The 13,952-nt window shown below is 46.0% G+C and overlaps 1 protein-coding gene across 7 annotated transcripts in view; it reads right to left on the reverse strand.

The window, feature by feature from the left end:
* prdm16 (PR domain containing 16) overlaps nt 1-13,952 on the reverse strand; it is a 378,806-nt gene that overhangs the window by 74,439 nt on the left and 290,415 nt on the right. The gene's annotated exons all lie outside the window — the stretch shown is intronic.

Raw genomic sequence — 13,952 nt, forward strand, 5'->3', positions numbered from 1 at the left:
CACAACAAAAAATTGATAGTAATGGCCATTGAACCGGTAACTATATTAAACAGGGGAGTAGACAGGGGGGGACAAAGGGGTCCCGGGCCCAAGGGACTCAGGGGCCCAGAATTAAAACCTCTTCCTAGTAATTTGTATTAATTAATTAGTTAGTGAAATTGGGAGAGAGTTAACTTTGACTAATAATGGACTTGAAATTAATGAATGTCTTTATTAGAAAATCTATCGCCCAATGGAGCGTTTAAATATGTGCCTTAATTTTCTATAGCGATATTGTAATTTTTATTTGTATTTTTCTGCTCTCTTTGGTCTCTCTTTTCTGAAATAAAAAAATAAAAAAGACACGGTGAAAGAGTCATCAGCAGCCACTCATTCGACAGTTTCCCTGCTTACATAAAGCGCTGTCTCCTCTATTACCTTAACAAGACAAACTGGTGTAATTAAAACATTATCTGCCCATAAATCAGCTGTAACCAGGGAGCTCCCGGCGGCTGAACGGCGAGGGAGACCCCGGTGCCGGAGCGAAGCATGGAGAGGAGGGGAGATAAATGGCTGTCGACACCAGCTACTCCTCTGTGTCAGCCACGAGATAACCACACTGACAATGTTTAGACACTCCATTAGCGGTGTCATCCATCTAACGGGCCCAGCGTGCCGCCCGAAGGAGACGAGGGAGGGAAGAGGAGAGGAGGAGAGAGGAGAGAGGAGAGGAGGAGGGGGACACACATCGCTTTATTAGTGTCAGGCTACATCCTCTGTCTGTTACTGCTCATCACGCTGTGTCGCCCGCGGATCCGATCGCCGTTTATCTCCGCGAGCAGCCGCCGAGTAAAAAAAAGGAAAAAGGCTTTGAACGGTGAGGATGAGAGAGAGAGAGAGAGAGAGAGAGAGGGAGGGAGGGAGATAGAGAGGAGAGGAGACAGGCGTGGAGGGGGGAAGGATAAAGAGATAAACGGGAGAGACGCCGCTGGCAGGTGGCGCCGTGGGTGTCGACGCGCTCCCCGACGCCACTTCCAATTACGTGAAGAGCGGAGAGAACGGTTAAAGACGTTTAACTTCTCCTGCTTGTTTTCAGTGAGATGTTGCTTCGGGAATGTCTGGAATATTCCACAGTGCGGCGTTAATAAAAGTGTGAATGTGGCAGGTCAGGGGTCTCATTTATGAAGCCGGCGTGTTGAAAAATGCATAACTTTGGACATTTCTGAGGCGAGGGAGACGAGAAGAGTATCAAGAGAATATCAAGAGAGAGCAAAACATAATGAGAGTAATAAACAAGAATAATGGCACAATATGACAAAACATAAATCTAAATTTAGTCCAAAATTGATTAAATATGTCCATTTTCAAATAAGTCTGAATGTCATTTAGTAACTGTTGCATTTCAATGGGAATGAAAACTCTTCTGCTACAAGTGAATAAAAGGTCTAATATTGTGCATTATTATTATTAAGGTATTTAACGATGTGCACAGAAAAGTGAAGAGCTTTAAATCAACCCAAAGACAATCGCTGTTTTGGACATTCTAAGACTGAGCCTGGTGTACGGACTTTGAAAACACGGAGGAGCACTTTCTGGATTAATGAAACAAACACAGCTCACGAAAAACACATGGTTAATATAAGATCAGATTCAGGAAGTAACGATCTGAAAAGACTCTGAAAAGATTTTGAGCCTATTCTAGCCCAGTTACCCTTTCACTTGGTGCTATTCAGAACACTTTGTGGCACATCACACATTTAGGTGTAAAACTGGATGGTAATTGTGAAAGAAATGTGCAATTTTTCCATTTCTAATCATTGAAATAAATGTGGAACAAACTTAGCTGTTTTAACCCTGTTTTAAACTAAATTACAGCTCGTTTTGAGGTTAAATACATTTTCTTCCCAAAACGGCACAAGATCTCGCACACTTAATCAACCCAAACCTGGAAGCCCACCGCCATGCCACCGCCATGCCACCGCCATGCCACCGCCATGCCACCGCCATGCCACCGCCATGCCACCACCACCATGCCACCACCGCGATGCCACCACCGCGATGCCACCACCACCATGCCACCACCGCGATGCCACCACCACGATGCCACCACCACCATGCCACCACCACCATGCCACCACCGCGATGCCACCACCACGATGCCACCGCGATGCCACCACCACGATGCCACCGCGATGCCACCACCACGATGCCACCGCGATGCCACCACCATGCCACCACCGCGATGCCACCACCACGATGCCACCGAGATGCCACCGCGATGCCACCACCGCAATGCCACCACCGCGATGCCACCACCGCGATGCCACCACCACGATGCCACCGCGATGCCACCGCGATGCCACCACCACGATGCCACCGCGATGCCACCACCATGCCACCACCGCGATGCCACCACCGCGATGCCACCACCACCATGCCACCACCGCGATGCCACCACCACGATGCCACCGCGATGCCACCACCACGATGCCACCGCGATGCCACCACCATGCCACCACCGCGATGCCACCACCACGATGCCACCGAGATGCCACCGCGATGCCACCACCGCAATGCCACCACCGCGATGCCACCACCGCGATGCCACCACCACGATGCCACCGCGATGCCACCGCGATGCCACCACCACGATGCCACCGCGATGCCACCACCATGCCACCACCGCGATGCCACCACCACGATGCTACCGCGATGCCACCGCGATGCCACCACCGCGATGCCACCACCGCGATGCCACCACGCGATGCCACCACCACCATGCCACCACCGCGATGCCACCACCGCGATGCCACCACCGCGATGCCACCGCGATGCCACCACCGCGATGCCACCACCGCGATGCCACCACGCGATGCCACCACCATGCCACCACCGCGATGCCACCACCGCGATGCCACCACCGCGATGCCACCACCGCGATGCAACCACCGCGATGCCACCGCGATGCCACCACCGCGATGCCACCACCGCGATGCCACCACGCGATGCCACCACCATGCCACCACCGCGATGCCACCACCGCGATGCCACCACCGCGATGCAACCACCGCGATGCCACCGCGATGCCACCACCGCGGTGCCACCACCGCGATGCCACCACGCGATGCCACCACCATGCCACCACCGCGATGCCACCACCGCGATGCCACCACCGCGATGCAACCACCGCGATGCCACCGCGATGCCACCGCGATGCCACCACCGCGATGCCACCACGCGATGCCACCACCACGATGCCACCACCGCGATGCCACCGCGATGCCACCACGCGCCGAACACAACTACGGCCGTGGCATTCATCATTTCAAAGAAACGACTTCCCGCACAGGACAGTGGGAGGGCTCAGGTCCAGCTTCTGCTCCCACTCAGAGCACTTCTCATTAAAAGAACCAGCTCCAGGCTCAAAACACTTTCAAACTCTCCAAACGAACAGCGATTATGACTTACTTTGAAAAAAAAACAACATTAAAAACTTTGTGAAGACTTTGTGGAGCGGTCCCGGACTCCCCGCGGTCACATTAAGAGCGGATAATTTGGCCATTCACTCTCCACTGTTGAAAATGAGCGCCACGAGGTACACAATCAGACGTAATTGGGCAATCAACGCGGAGGACAACAACGCGCCCCACACTGCGTTGTTGCTGCGGAAACAGTCTTAAAAAAAGCAACAAAAAAAACAACACACAAATAACTAACAAGTGTGGAATACTGATGAGAAATGGTTGAAAAAGGCGGTGAGATGTCGTGTATTTTGGGGTTTGTGTAACGCTTTTGGAACATGAACTCTTTCTGTTCGTTTGTATTTATGAATATTCTGCGTCTTTTATAACGATCGATTTGCCAGGTTCGGTCTAATTGTGATTTCAGAATGACCAGAGCTGCAGAGAGATAACATCTCAACCCAAAATGTGCAAAAAAGTAAGAATTTATATTGTATATTTTGGTGTTGCAATATGAGAGACGTTTTATACAGTAGCTATGCCAACTACCGTATTTTCCGCACTATAAGGCGCACTTAAAAAGCCTTTAATTTTCTAAAAAAACAAAAAAAATGTATAATCCAGTGCGCTTTATATATGGATTCACTCTAGTTGTGCTTACTGACCGTGAAGCAATTTTGTGGGGTACACGTTTTGTGAAATATGTGAAAAATGATGAAAATAATGATGTGAAAAATTAAATAATGATGAAAAAAATATGTGAAAAATGCAGAAAATAATTATGTGGGAAAAAAAATTATGATAAAAAAATATGTGAAAAATGATGAAAATAGACATTGACAGTGCCTTATAATCCAGTGCGCCTTATACTGGGGAAAATACGGTAAGTTATGAGTCAGGTCTGTGCACACTTCTCACACATTCAAGACTGTATTTGAAAGGCAGTTTTGAACAATACAAAACACAAAAGTAATAGTATTTTTATCATCTGAATGTCAGAATAGAATCTTCCCTTCGCTCGATTCTGTGACTTCTTCCCGCACTTGGACGCCACTGTTAATTCACGGCTTAATCGTGTTAGTTTTCCTAATTACTCCAAACAACGCGGCGTCCCCGTATTGCCCGATGGGGGCGTCGCCGCTGGCCCCCGCTCCATGTGGTCCTGGGAGGCGTCGGAGGTAAACATGTTGCCAGCATTTCCACTTACCCGCGCGTGCAATTAACGAGGCACCGCTAAGCTAATTTGGGACCGGCGCATAATAGTACATGTAAATGAAAAAAAGGCAAACAAAGGAAAGGTCTTGATTGATGGCACGGGGACGTCCTGGGGAAGGGTCCGCGCGGGAACACTTAGCCGTGCAGCTCTAATTAAAAAGCCATAGCAGGAAAGCACTGGAGAGAGGGTCGTTAGGAGCAAGCTGCTGCAGCGGCGTGCGAGGCTAATGCTAGTTCTGAGAAGGATGGAAGCGGTGGAATACGCTCGGCTCAATGGGCACTGCCTCCAACAATATACAAAATAACGAGTTCTGAGTTTTGGTGAAGAATTGCTTTCCAAATGCATTAAAAAAACAACATCAAGCTACTTATTTCATCATTTCATTTGAGCTAATATCCCGACCTCGCTAAAGTGTTGATATAAAACACTGAGGTCAAAGGATATTTGACCCCAAACATAGCAATACCTCTGAAGTAATGAATGTACTGCACGTAACAACCTGTAACAATAAACCTCTGTGTTACTACATGTGACCTGGTCATAGTAACACATGGTATAACAACCTGTAATAACATGTAATCAAAATGTAACACTGTAATAACAGGCAGTAATAACATGTAGTAACCCACATGTTACGCTGTATTACAACCAGTAATAACATGTAACCCAAACTGACCCAATTATGTAATATTGCAAAAAAGCTATTTATTTCAGGGACTGTGCATATAAGTATTAGTATTTCTGAAGTATTTAGGGTTAGGGTTACATGGTTATTGCAGGTTGTTACATGGTGGGTTATATGTCACTAGCAGCTGTTATACAGTGTGTTACTACAATCAGTTTATGTGTTATTACAGATAATTACACAATTAGTTCTGTTTTAATGTTTACATTGTACTTTGTGTGACCAAAATTGTTCAACCACCGTTTTATTGCCTGGGATGTAACTTAGTTGATGTACCGTGTGGTGGAATATCTACATACAGACGATTCCATCCCTGTAATACTGCAGCACCAGGACTAGTTACCGCAGAAGTCATATTTTCATAAAGGTGTCGGGCGTGGCGGTGGAGCGAGGGAGCGACAGACGACGTCGCCGGGATCAATGGTGCAATAAATTGTTTTTATCGAATGCGGCGCGGACACAGATAGAGCGTAATGCGGCGGCGGAGGCCACTAAATGAGACTATTGATGTTACAAACGTCAAATAGAGCGGCGGCGATGGCGAGCAGCGAGGCGCCCGCTGATCCGTGGACACTTCGCTCGGCAGGAAAGGCCAACGAGTCACGGCGTCGAGATTGTGACCCCGGGTGTTTCCAGAGGAGCGGAGATAAGCCGGAGATTGTGCTGAAGCGAGAGTCGTGTTCCTCGTAACGACCCGAATAACGACCCGATGACGTAAGTGTCACGCCCAAGAAGAACGTGGTTTATTGAAAAGCCGCATCAATGTTTCTTCACTCGTTTGGATACATCAGTGGGAAACGTGTCAAAAATGTGTTGCCTAAATGTATGAAAACGAGTCAAAATGAGTCAGCTGTAAGTTGTGTGCATACAAAATAAGGCTTAAAACAATAGCTGCTCTTTTGGATTATGTTTGTAGCATCATGTTATTTTTCTAATGTTAAAATGTACAAACGTTTCTTTACACGTTTTGATATATCTGTGGGAAACTTGTAAAAAAAAAATTGCCTAAATGTACGAAAATGAGTCAGCTGTCATTTATGTGCATACAAAATAAGGCTTAATACAATAGCTGCTCGCAATTACGCTTTCTTTTGTCTTATGTGTGTAGCATCATGTTATTTTTCTACTGTTAAAATGCATAAATGTTTCTTCACTCGTTTTGATATATCATTAAGAAACGTGTCAAATGTGTTGCCTAAATGTATGAAAATGAGTCAAAACTATTGAGCTGTAATTTTTGTGCATACAAAATAAGGCTTAAAACAATAGCTGCTCCCATCATGTTATTTTCCCTTCGCCAAAACACAAATCGGACTTTGTGTTGAGAAAGTATTTGAGTAGTATTCATTTTTGCCTCCACTTGAGTAACAGTACTACATAAGTGCTCTACTCTGCTAAGGACAGTGAAGTAGCCTCTATATAACTCCAGACTGCTACAATGGCGTCGATTGTATTTGACAAATACAAATAAAGCACTTTTATTTTGTCGAATCAATGTTAGAAAGTCAAAAAGTTGTTTCTTTTGTGTAAATTCTAGAGAAACTTCTGAGGTGTGATGTCATTTCCTGTTATTTCCAACAGATTTTTCAACTTTTCTCCTCAAATATTTACTTGACGGGTGTAAAACAATCATTTATATTTACAACAGGTATAAATACACAACATAAAGTCAAAAATTAGATAATCATAAAACTTTCACACGCACTTTAAGACTCAGCCAACCTAGGTTCCGTAGTAACTGTAGATTGAACTCACCGTGTGTATTCTTCGTGGACATGTATACGAGCAGAAAGTATCCCGGTGTGAGCGCGGCTGATGTGATGCGTTTTGACGTGCGCCCGTGAATGCACTCCTGAATTCTCACCTCGGGGTCAGACTTTTGGAAAGCCCCTCGGCACAAAGAACCACCAGGAGCCTCCAAAACGTGCACAACGTGAGCGACTTGTTCCTCTTCAGTGTGCGACCGTAATCCAAGCTCACCGCGCCACAAAACCCAACGTCCAGCTCCCGTATCGCTCTCATTCAGGCTTTAAAAACGACTTTTGGATCAGAATTGCTTCATTTCCGTTACAATGTCCGAGAAATGTATTAAATTGGAAAACAAACCGACAAACAACTTTTTTTTAATGGAACTGGCCAGATTTGACAGACTTTTTGACCGAAATGGGACTTTGGATTTAGGATTACACTTGTTCATGTTCGTTCGTACACTTGTTTTAGTTTAGATCGTTGTATAAAACTGGGGGGAAAAAGGGGAAAGAATCTATTCACGCACAACATTTTAAATAGCTAAAAATACACGAATAATGGTAATGTATAGAGTTCATAATTGGATGAATGTGTAGTAAAAAGAACATTGAAAAGGCTTGAATATATAATAATACATTTCCCCTGCAGGCAAAAAGGAGTGAAAAGTGTAAAACATAAATAACCAAAAATATAACAAAAAGAAGAAGAAGTGGTGATTCAGCGCGGTGAAAGGAAACTGCCGGAAAAGGCAGCGCGACTCAAAAAAACACAACTCTGGGTAATTTTTGGGGATAAAATTTGAGTTTAAAAAAAGAAGTTGTCTTTCTCAAACATTTGTGTCCGTTTCCGCACACGTCATAATAAGTGATAAGTGATATGAAAATGAGTCAGCTGTCATTACTGAGCATTCAAAATGAGGCTTAAAACAATAGCTGCTCGCCATTACTCTTTCTTTTGGATTATGTTTGTCGCATCATGTTATTTTTAACGCCAAAACACAAATCAGACTTTATGTATTTGTGTAGTATTGGTTTTTGCCTCCACTTGAGTAACAGTACTACATAAGTAACAGTAACATGTTTTTTTAAATGAAACTACTACAGTTTAAGTCGCCTACTAAAAAAACATCACTGCGGGTATGTTTTTTTAATCAAACTAAGCGAGTAACAAGTGTTCTCTCGTTCTCAAACATTTGCGTCCGTTTCTCGTCTTCGTCGTTCGGTTTTGTTTGGCAAACGAGGCGGCGAAAGTGGCGGAGAAAGCGGCGAACAGCGCGTCGCTCCTGAGGACAATCCGATCTCCTGAAATGGGACTTTTTTCTCCGGCCCACTGCCCAGAGAGGCCTGCTGGCTCTATCAATACTCAAATGTCAGCGCTGCTTCTGCCTCGGGGGGGGAGCCGGAGCCCACCGCCACGTCGAGCCGCGCTGACGGACGGCGTTTGGGTGATTTCATACGCACTTACGGGGGGATTTTCTGTGTCAACGTCGCTTTTTAGTAGCTTTTGTGTATGGATCTGGAGCTCGAGCTACGTAAGTTACCGGGAGATAAATACACATTGCAAAAGGCTTCATGAGAAACACAAAAATACAAACTGTTTTGTTTTGTGTAGTAATGTGATTAGAGTTCTACACAACAGTCTTGGCATTGACCTCGCAGGCAATTGTAAAAATGCGATTCACTATGAAAAGAAAGGTTTGAATGATGATTCAGGCAAATAATTGAAGCTGATTGGGACTAAAACTTTGGTTAAATCTACTGGTAGTTCAGAGAAAAGAACAGGCATTTCCAATTTACTCAAACGTTTAAAGGATTGATCATTTAATAGAATATACCAGGGCAGAGGTACTCACATAGCTTTTATGTGTGAGTTCACCAAAGGAAGTAAACTCTGAGGCGTTTTGGCATGAAGCCTTACCAGGAGCGTCTTCCACTTTTCCATTCTCAAAAGCAAAAAGCACTTCCCTTTGCGTCTTTTACAAAACAACATTTTTCTTTTTTTCGTTGCTATAACAGCCCCGTATTCGTCCATCCACTTGGGCATGTACGAACAATTGTACTGTTTAGTTGCCCTACGTCTGCTTGCTTTGTTTAGGTCAAAAGTGTTGCCTTCGGACCAATTTTAACCCAGATTATAAATACATAAGTAGCACATTTTGCTTTAGTCTGGACCATTCTTTGCACGCAAACATTCTGGTGAGAAACGGACTTGGCATCAAAGTTCCGGACTCTAAGTTGCTTCGTCTACGCTTCGTAATGTGTCCGATTTGTCTGATCCACCGGCGGATTTGAACGAGAACGCCGCTGTGGAGGAGTTCAAGACGGTTTCTCATGTTTTCATCACAAACATCACGAGAATTCATAGCTTTTCACGCAAGGAAGGAGGAAACAGCATTCCAACCCGGTCCAGCAAGCCAATTTAGCATAACATGGCACCTTTAATGCTACGCTATGGACAAAAGAACTCATTCCATACAGTTCAAACGCATTGGTAATATCTCGATTTGTAAGAGAGACAGGTTTTCCTTTCCTCTCGTCTCTCGTCCACAAAACCACTCACTCCGTTCTGATTCCGCTGTATTCAGATGCTGAAAATGTAGCTAATGACCGCGGCCCTGCCCTATCCATCAGCTCTGTTTTTGTGGACAGTGAAAATCGATGTCTTCACGCGGCGCTACCTGAGGTCTCACACACTCCATTTGTCAGAGGCGCTCGATACGTCGATAGGCCCAGTCTACGGAAGGCCCATCGGACCGGGGACAAAACGGGAAAAAAAGGAGAAAATTAAAAAAGCGGCAGGTGTAAAAAATCTTTTGGGCAATTGTGAACTTCTCCATTTCAAAGAGCCTTTGTGCTGAGCCGAAAGATCAGCTATTCAAGCGCTTTCTTTCATCGACGGTTCATTCACTGTTTTGTTCAGCGCGACTGCTGGAAAATTCATGATGCGAAACGCAAAGAAATCGGCCGCGCAGCTTTTTACAAGAGAATATCACTACGCTTAAGACTTAGATTTACAATAGATTTTTAAATATGTTTTATTACAAACATATTAGATTTGTTCTTTATTATTTAAAGGACACATATTCAGCATGATTTGTTTTGTCGTTGGATTTTAAACATGATCTTTGCTTCATTGTTTCAGCATCTCATGTTTTAGAACTTAAAACAATGTATGGTCAGGCCTTTTGTGCCTTTTGTGCTTCATCTACTGGCAGCAGAGGGAAATGGGGGGAATAAACAATAGCTAGCTGTAATGAGCACAATTTGGCGGCAGAAAGGATCATCGGGAGTCTGTGATTTAAAGACTTAAAAACAGCACAGAAAACCTCCAGATCTCTACATTTGAAGTACATGGTCCATCACAACATGGGGAATTTTGAAACCGAGTGTTTTTGTGAGGCTCGGAACCTGAACATAAAGCTGTTATGTTATATGTTCAGCACTACGTATGAAATGGCAGATTATCAGCGTTAGATTACTTTGGGGGATTACTGACTACTATAAGTTACTTTGAGAAATAAAAAGGAAACACACAGCTCTTGAATCAACTTAAAAATGCTTAAAATGTTCCCACTTCAATTCAAATCAAAATCAAATTCAAATGCACTGTTATTTAATCCCATTCCACAGAAAAGGTTCACAGTCGATCTGTTTTACTGCACGGCTCGTTCAGGCCGTTTTAAATGTGAACGTGTCAGAGAAATGATTGTACACCATCGTATTTGTCGTAGCAGTTTTATTGTATATTTTGTCATTATTGATGTGAAATTTATGTAATTTTACTTTTAGGATGTCTTTTTGACCGATGGCAAAGCGACTACCGCAAGCTCGAGCACAGAATACATATAATACACAGAATACATATAATACACAGAATACATATAATACACAGAATACATATAATACATAGAATACATATAATACATATATGTTATTTCATGTTGAGTAATGTTTAATGTCCTTTTTCAAATAAATGAATACTGCGTTACCAAAAAAGTAACTTTGTAATTCGTTACTGCCCAATACGATGAGAAAAGTATGACAGATTTAGCATTTTTGACACTTTTTCCGGTCCGAATTTCGCTGATATTTGCGTCTAACCTTCTCCTTTAGGCTAATGCTCGTCGCCTTATCTGATGCGCCGTCGGTTTGGAGTTTCCATCAAACGGCAAAAGAAAAAGTCAAGTTAGCCTTTCACCAAAGCAACCGCCGCCGCCGCGTTATCTGGAAGCCCCCGGCAACCGGGCGAGAGGTGGAGGAAGAGAAGAAGAGGGGAAGAGAGAGGAAGAGAGTGATAGAGAGGGACAAAGAGAGGGAGAGAGATGAAGGGATGACGAGAGAGGAATGAGAGAAATGGGAAGAGAGAACCAGAGCAATAGAGAGACTGTGAAAAGTGGCAAGAGAGAAAGAGGGAAAAGAGAGAGAGAGAGAGAGAGAAGCAGAGGAAGACGAGGGAGAAGAGGGAGAAGAGGGAGAAGAGGAGGAAGAGGGAGAAGAGGAGGAAGAGGGAGAAGAGGGAGAAGAGGGAGAAGAGGGAGAAGAGGAAGAGAGGGAGAAGAGGGAGAAGAGGGAGAAGAGGAGGAAGAGGGAGAAGAGGGAGAAGAGGGAGAAGAGGGAGAAGAGGAAGAGAGGGAGAAGAGGGAGAAGAGGGAGAAGAGGGAGAAGAGGAAGAGAGGGAGAAGAGGAAGGAGAGGGAGAAGAGGAAGAAGAGGAGGAAGAGGGAGAAGAGGGAGAAGAGGAAGAGAGGGAGAAGAGGAAGGAGAGGGAGAAGAGGAAGAAGAGGAGGAAGAGGGAGAAGAGGGAGAAGAGGAAGAAGAGGGAGAAGAGGGAGAAGAGGAGGAAGAGGGAGAAGAGGGAGAAGAGGGAGAAGAGGAAGAAGAGGGAGAGAGGGAGAAGAGGGAGAGAGAGGGAGAAGAGGAAGGAGAGGGAGAAGAGGAATAAGAGGAAGAGGAGGAAGAGGGAGAAGAGGGAGAAGAGGGAGAAGAGGAAGGAGAGGGAGAAGAGGAAGAAGAGGGAGAAGAGGAAGAAGAGGGAGAAGAGGAGGAAGAGGGAGAAGAGGGAGAAGAGGGAGAAGAGGGAGAGGGAGAAGAGGAAGAAGAGGGAGAAGAGGAAGAAGAGGGAGAAGAGGAAGAAGAGGGAGAAGAGGGAGAAGAGGGAGAAGAGGGAGAAGAGGGAGAAGAGGAAGAAGAGGGAGAAGAGGGAGAGAGGGAGAAGAGGAAGGAGAGGGAGAAGAGGAAGAAGAGGGAGAAGAGGGAGAAGAGGGAGAAGAGGAAGGAGAGGGAGAAGAGGGAGAAGAGGGAGAGGAGGGAGAGGAGGAAGAGAGGGAGAAGAGGAAGGAGAGGGAGAAGAGGAAGAAGAGGAGGAAGAGGGAGAAGAGGGAGAAGAGGAAGAAGAGGGAGAAGAGGGAGAAGAGGAGGAAGAGGGAGAAGAGGGAGAAGAGGAAGAAGAGGGAGAAGAGGGAGAGAGGGAGAAGAGGAAGGAGAGGGAGAAGAGGGAGAAGAGGAGGTTAGAGGGAGAAGAGGGAGAAGAGGAAGAAGAGGGAGAAGAGGAGGAAGAGGGAGAAGAGGAAGAAGAGGGAGAAGAGGGATAAGAGGGAGAGAGAGGGAGAAGAGGAAGGAGAGGGAGAAGAGGAAGAAGAGGGAGAAGAGGAAGGAGAGGGAGAAGAGGAAGAAGAGGGAGAAGAGGAAGAAGAGGGAGAAGAGGAGGAAGAGGGAGAAGAGGAAGGAGAGGGAGAAGAGGAAGAAGAGGAAGAGGAGGAAGAGGGAGAAGAGGGAGAAGAGGGAGAAGAGGGAGAAGAGGAAGGAGAGGGAGAAGAGGAAGAAGAGGGAGAAGAGGAAGAAGAGGGAGAAGAGGGAGAAGAGGAGGAAGAGGGAGAAGAGGGAGAAGAGGAAGAGAGGGAGAAGAGGAAGGAGAGGGAGAAGAGGAAGAAGAGGAGGAAGAGGGAGAAGAGGAGGAAGAGGGATAAGAGGGAGAGAGAGGGAGAAGAGGAAGGAGAGGGAGAAGAGGAAGAAGAGGAAGAGGAGGAAGAGGGAGAAGAGGGAGAAGAGGAAGGAGAGGGAGAAGAGGAAGAAGAGGGAGAAGAGGAAGAAGAGGGAGAAGAGGAGGAAGAGGGAGAAGAGGGAGAAGAGGGAGAAGAGGGAGAAGAGGAAGAAGAGGGAGAAGAGGGAGAAGAGGGAGAAGAGGAAGGAGAGGGAGAAGAGGAAGAAGAGGGAGAAGAGGAAGAAGAGGGAGAAGAGGAGGAAGAGGGAGAAGAGGGAGAAGAGGGAGAAGAGGGAGAAGAGGAAGAAGAGGGAGAGAGGGAGAAGAGGAAGGAGAGGGAGAAGAGGGAGAAGAGGAGGAAGAGGAAGAAGAGGGAGAAGAGGGATAAGAGGGAGAGAGAGGGAGAAGAGGAAGGAGAGGGAGAAGAGGAAGAAGAGGGAGAAGAGGGAGAGAGAGGGAGAAGAGGAAGGAGAGGGAGAAGAGGAAGAAGAGGAAGAGGAGGAAGAGGGAGAAGAGGGAGAAGAGGGAGAAGAGGGAGAAGAGGAAGGAGAGGGAGAAGAGGAAGAAGAGGGAGAAGAGGAAGAAGAGGGAGAAGAGGGAGAAGAGGAGGAAGAGGGAGAAGAGGGAGAAGAGGAGGAAGAGGGAGAAGAGGGAGAAGAGGAAGAAGAGGGAGAAGAGGGAGAAGAGGAAGGAGAGGGAGAAGAGGAAGAGAGGGAGAAGAGGAAGGAGAGGGAGAAGAGGAAGAAGAGGAGGAAGAGGGAGAAGAGGAAGAAGAGGGAGAAGAGGAAGAAGAGGGAGAAGAGGGAGAAGAGGAGGAAGAGGGAGAAGAGGGAGAAGAGGAGGAAGAGGGAGAAGAGGAAGAAGAGGGAGAAGAGGGAGAGAGA

Source organism: Eucyclogobius newberryi, unplaced genomic scaffold, assembly GCF_026437365.1.
Source record: "Eucyclogobius newberryi isolate DKJ021-1_F unplaced genomic scaffold, fEucNew1.0.hap1 SCAF_17, whole genome shotgun sequence".
NCBI lineage: Eukaryota > Metazoa > Chordata > Actinopteri > Gobiiformes > Gobiidae > Eucyclogobius > Eucyclogobius newberryi.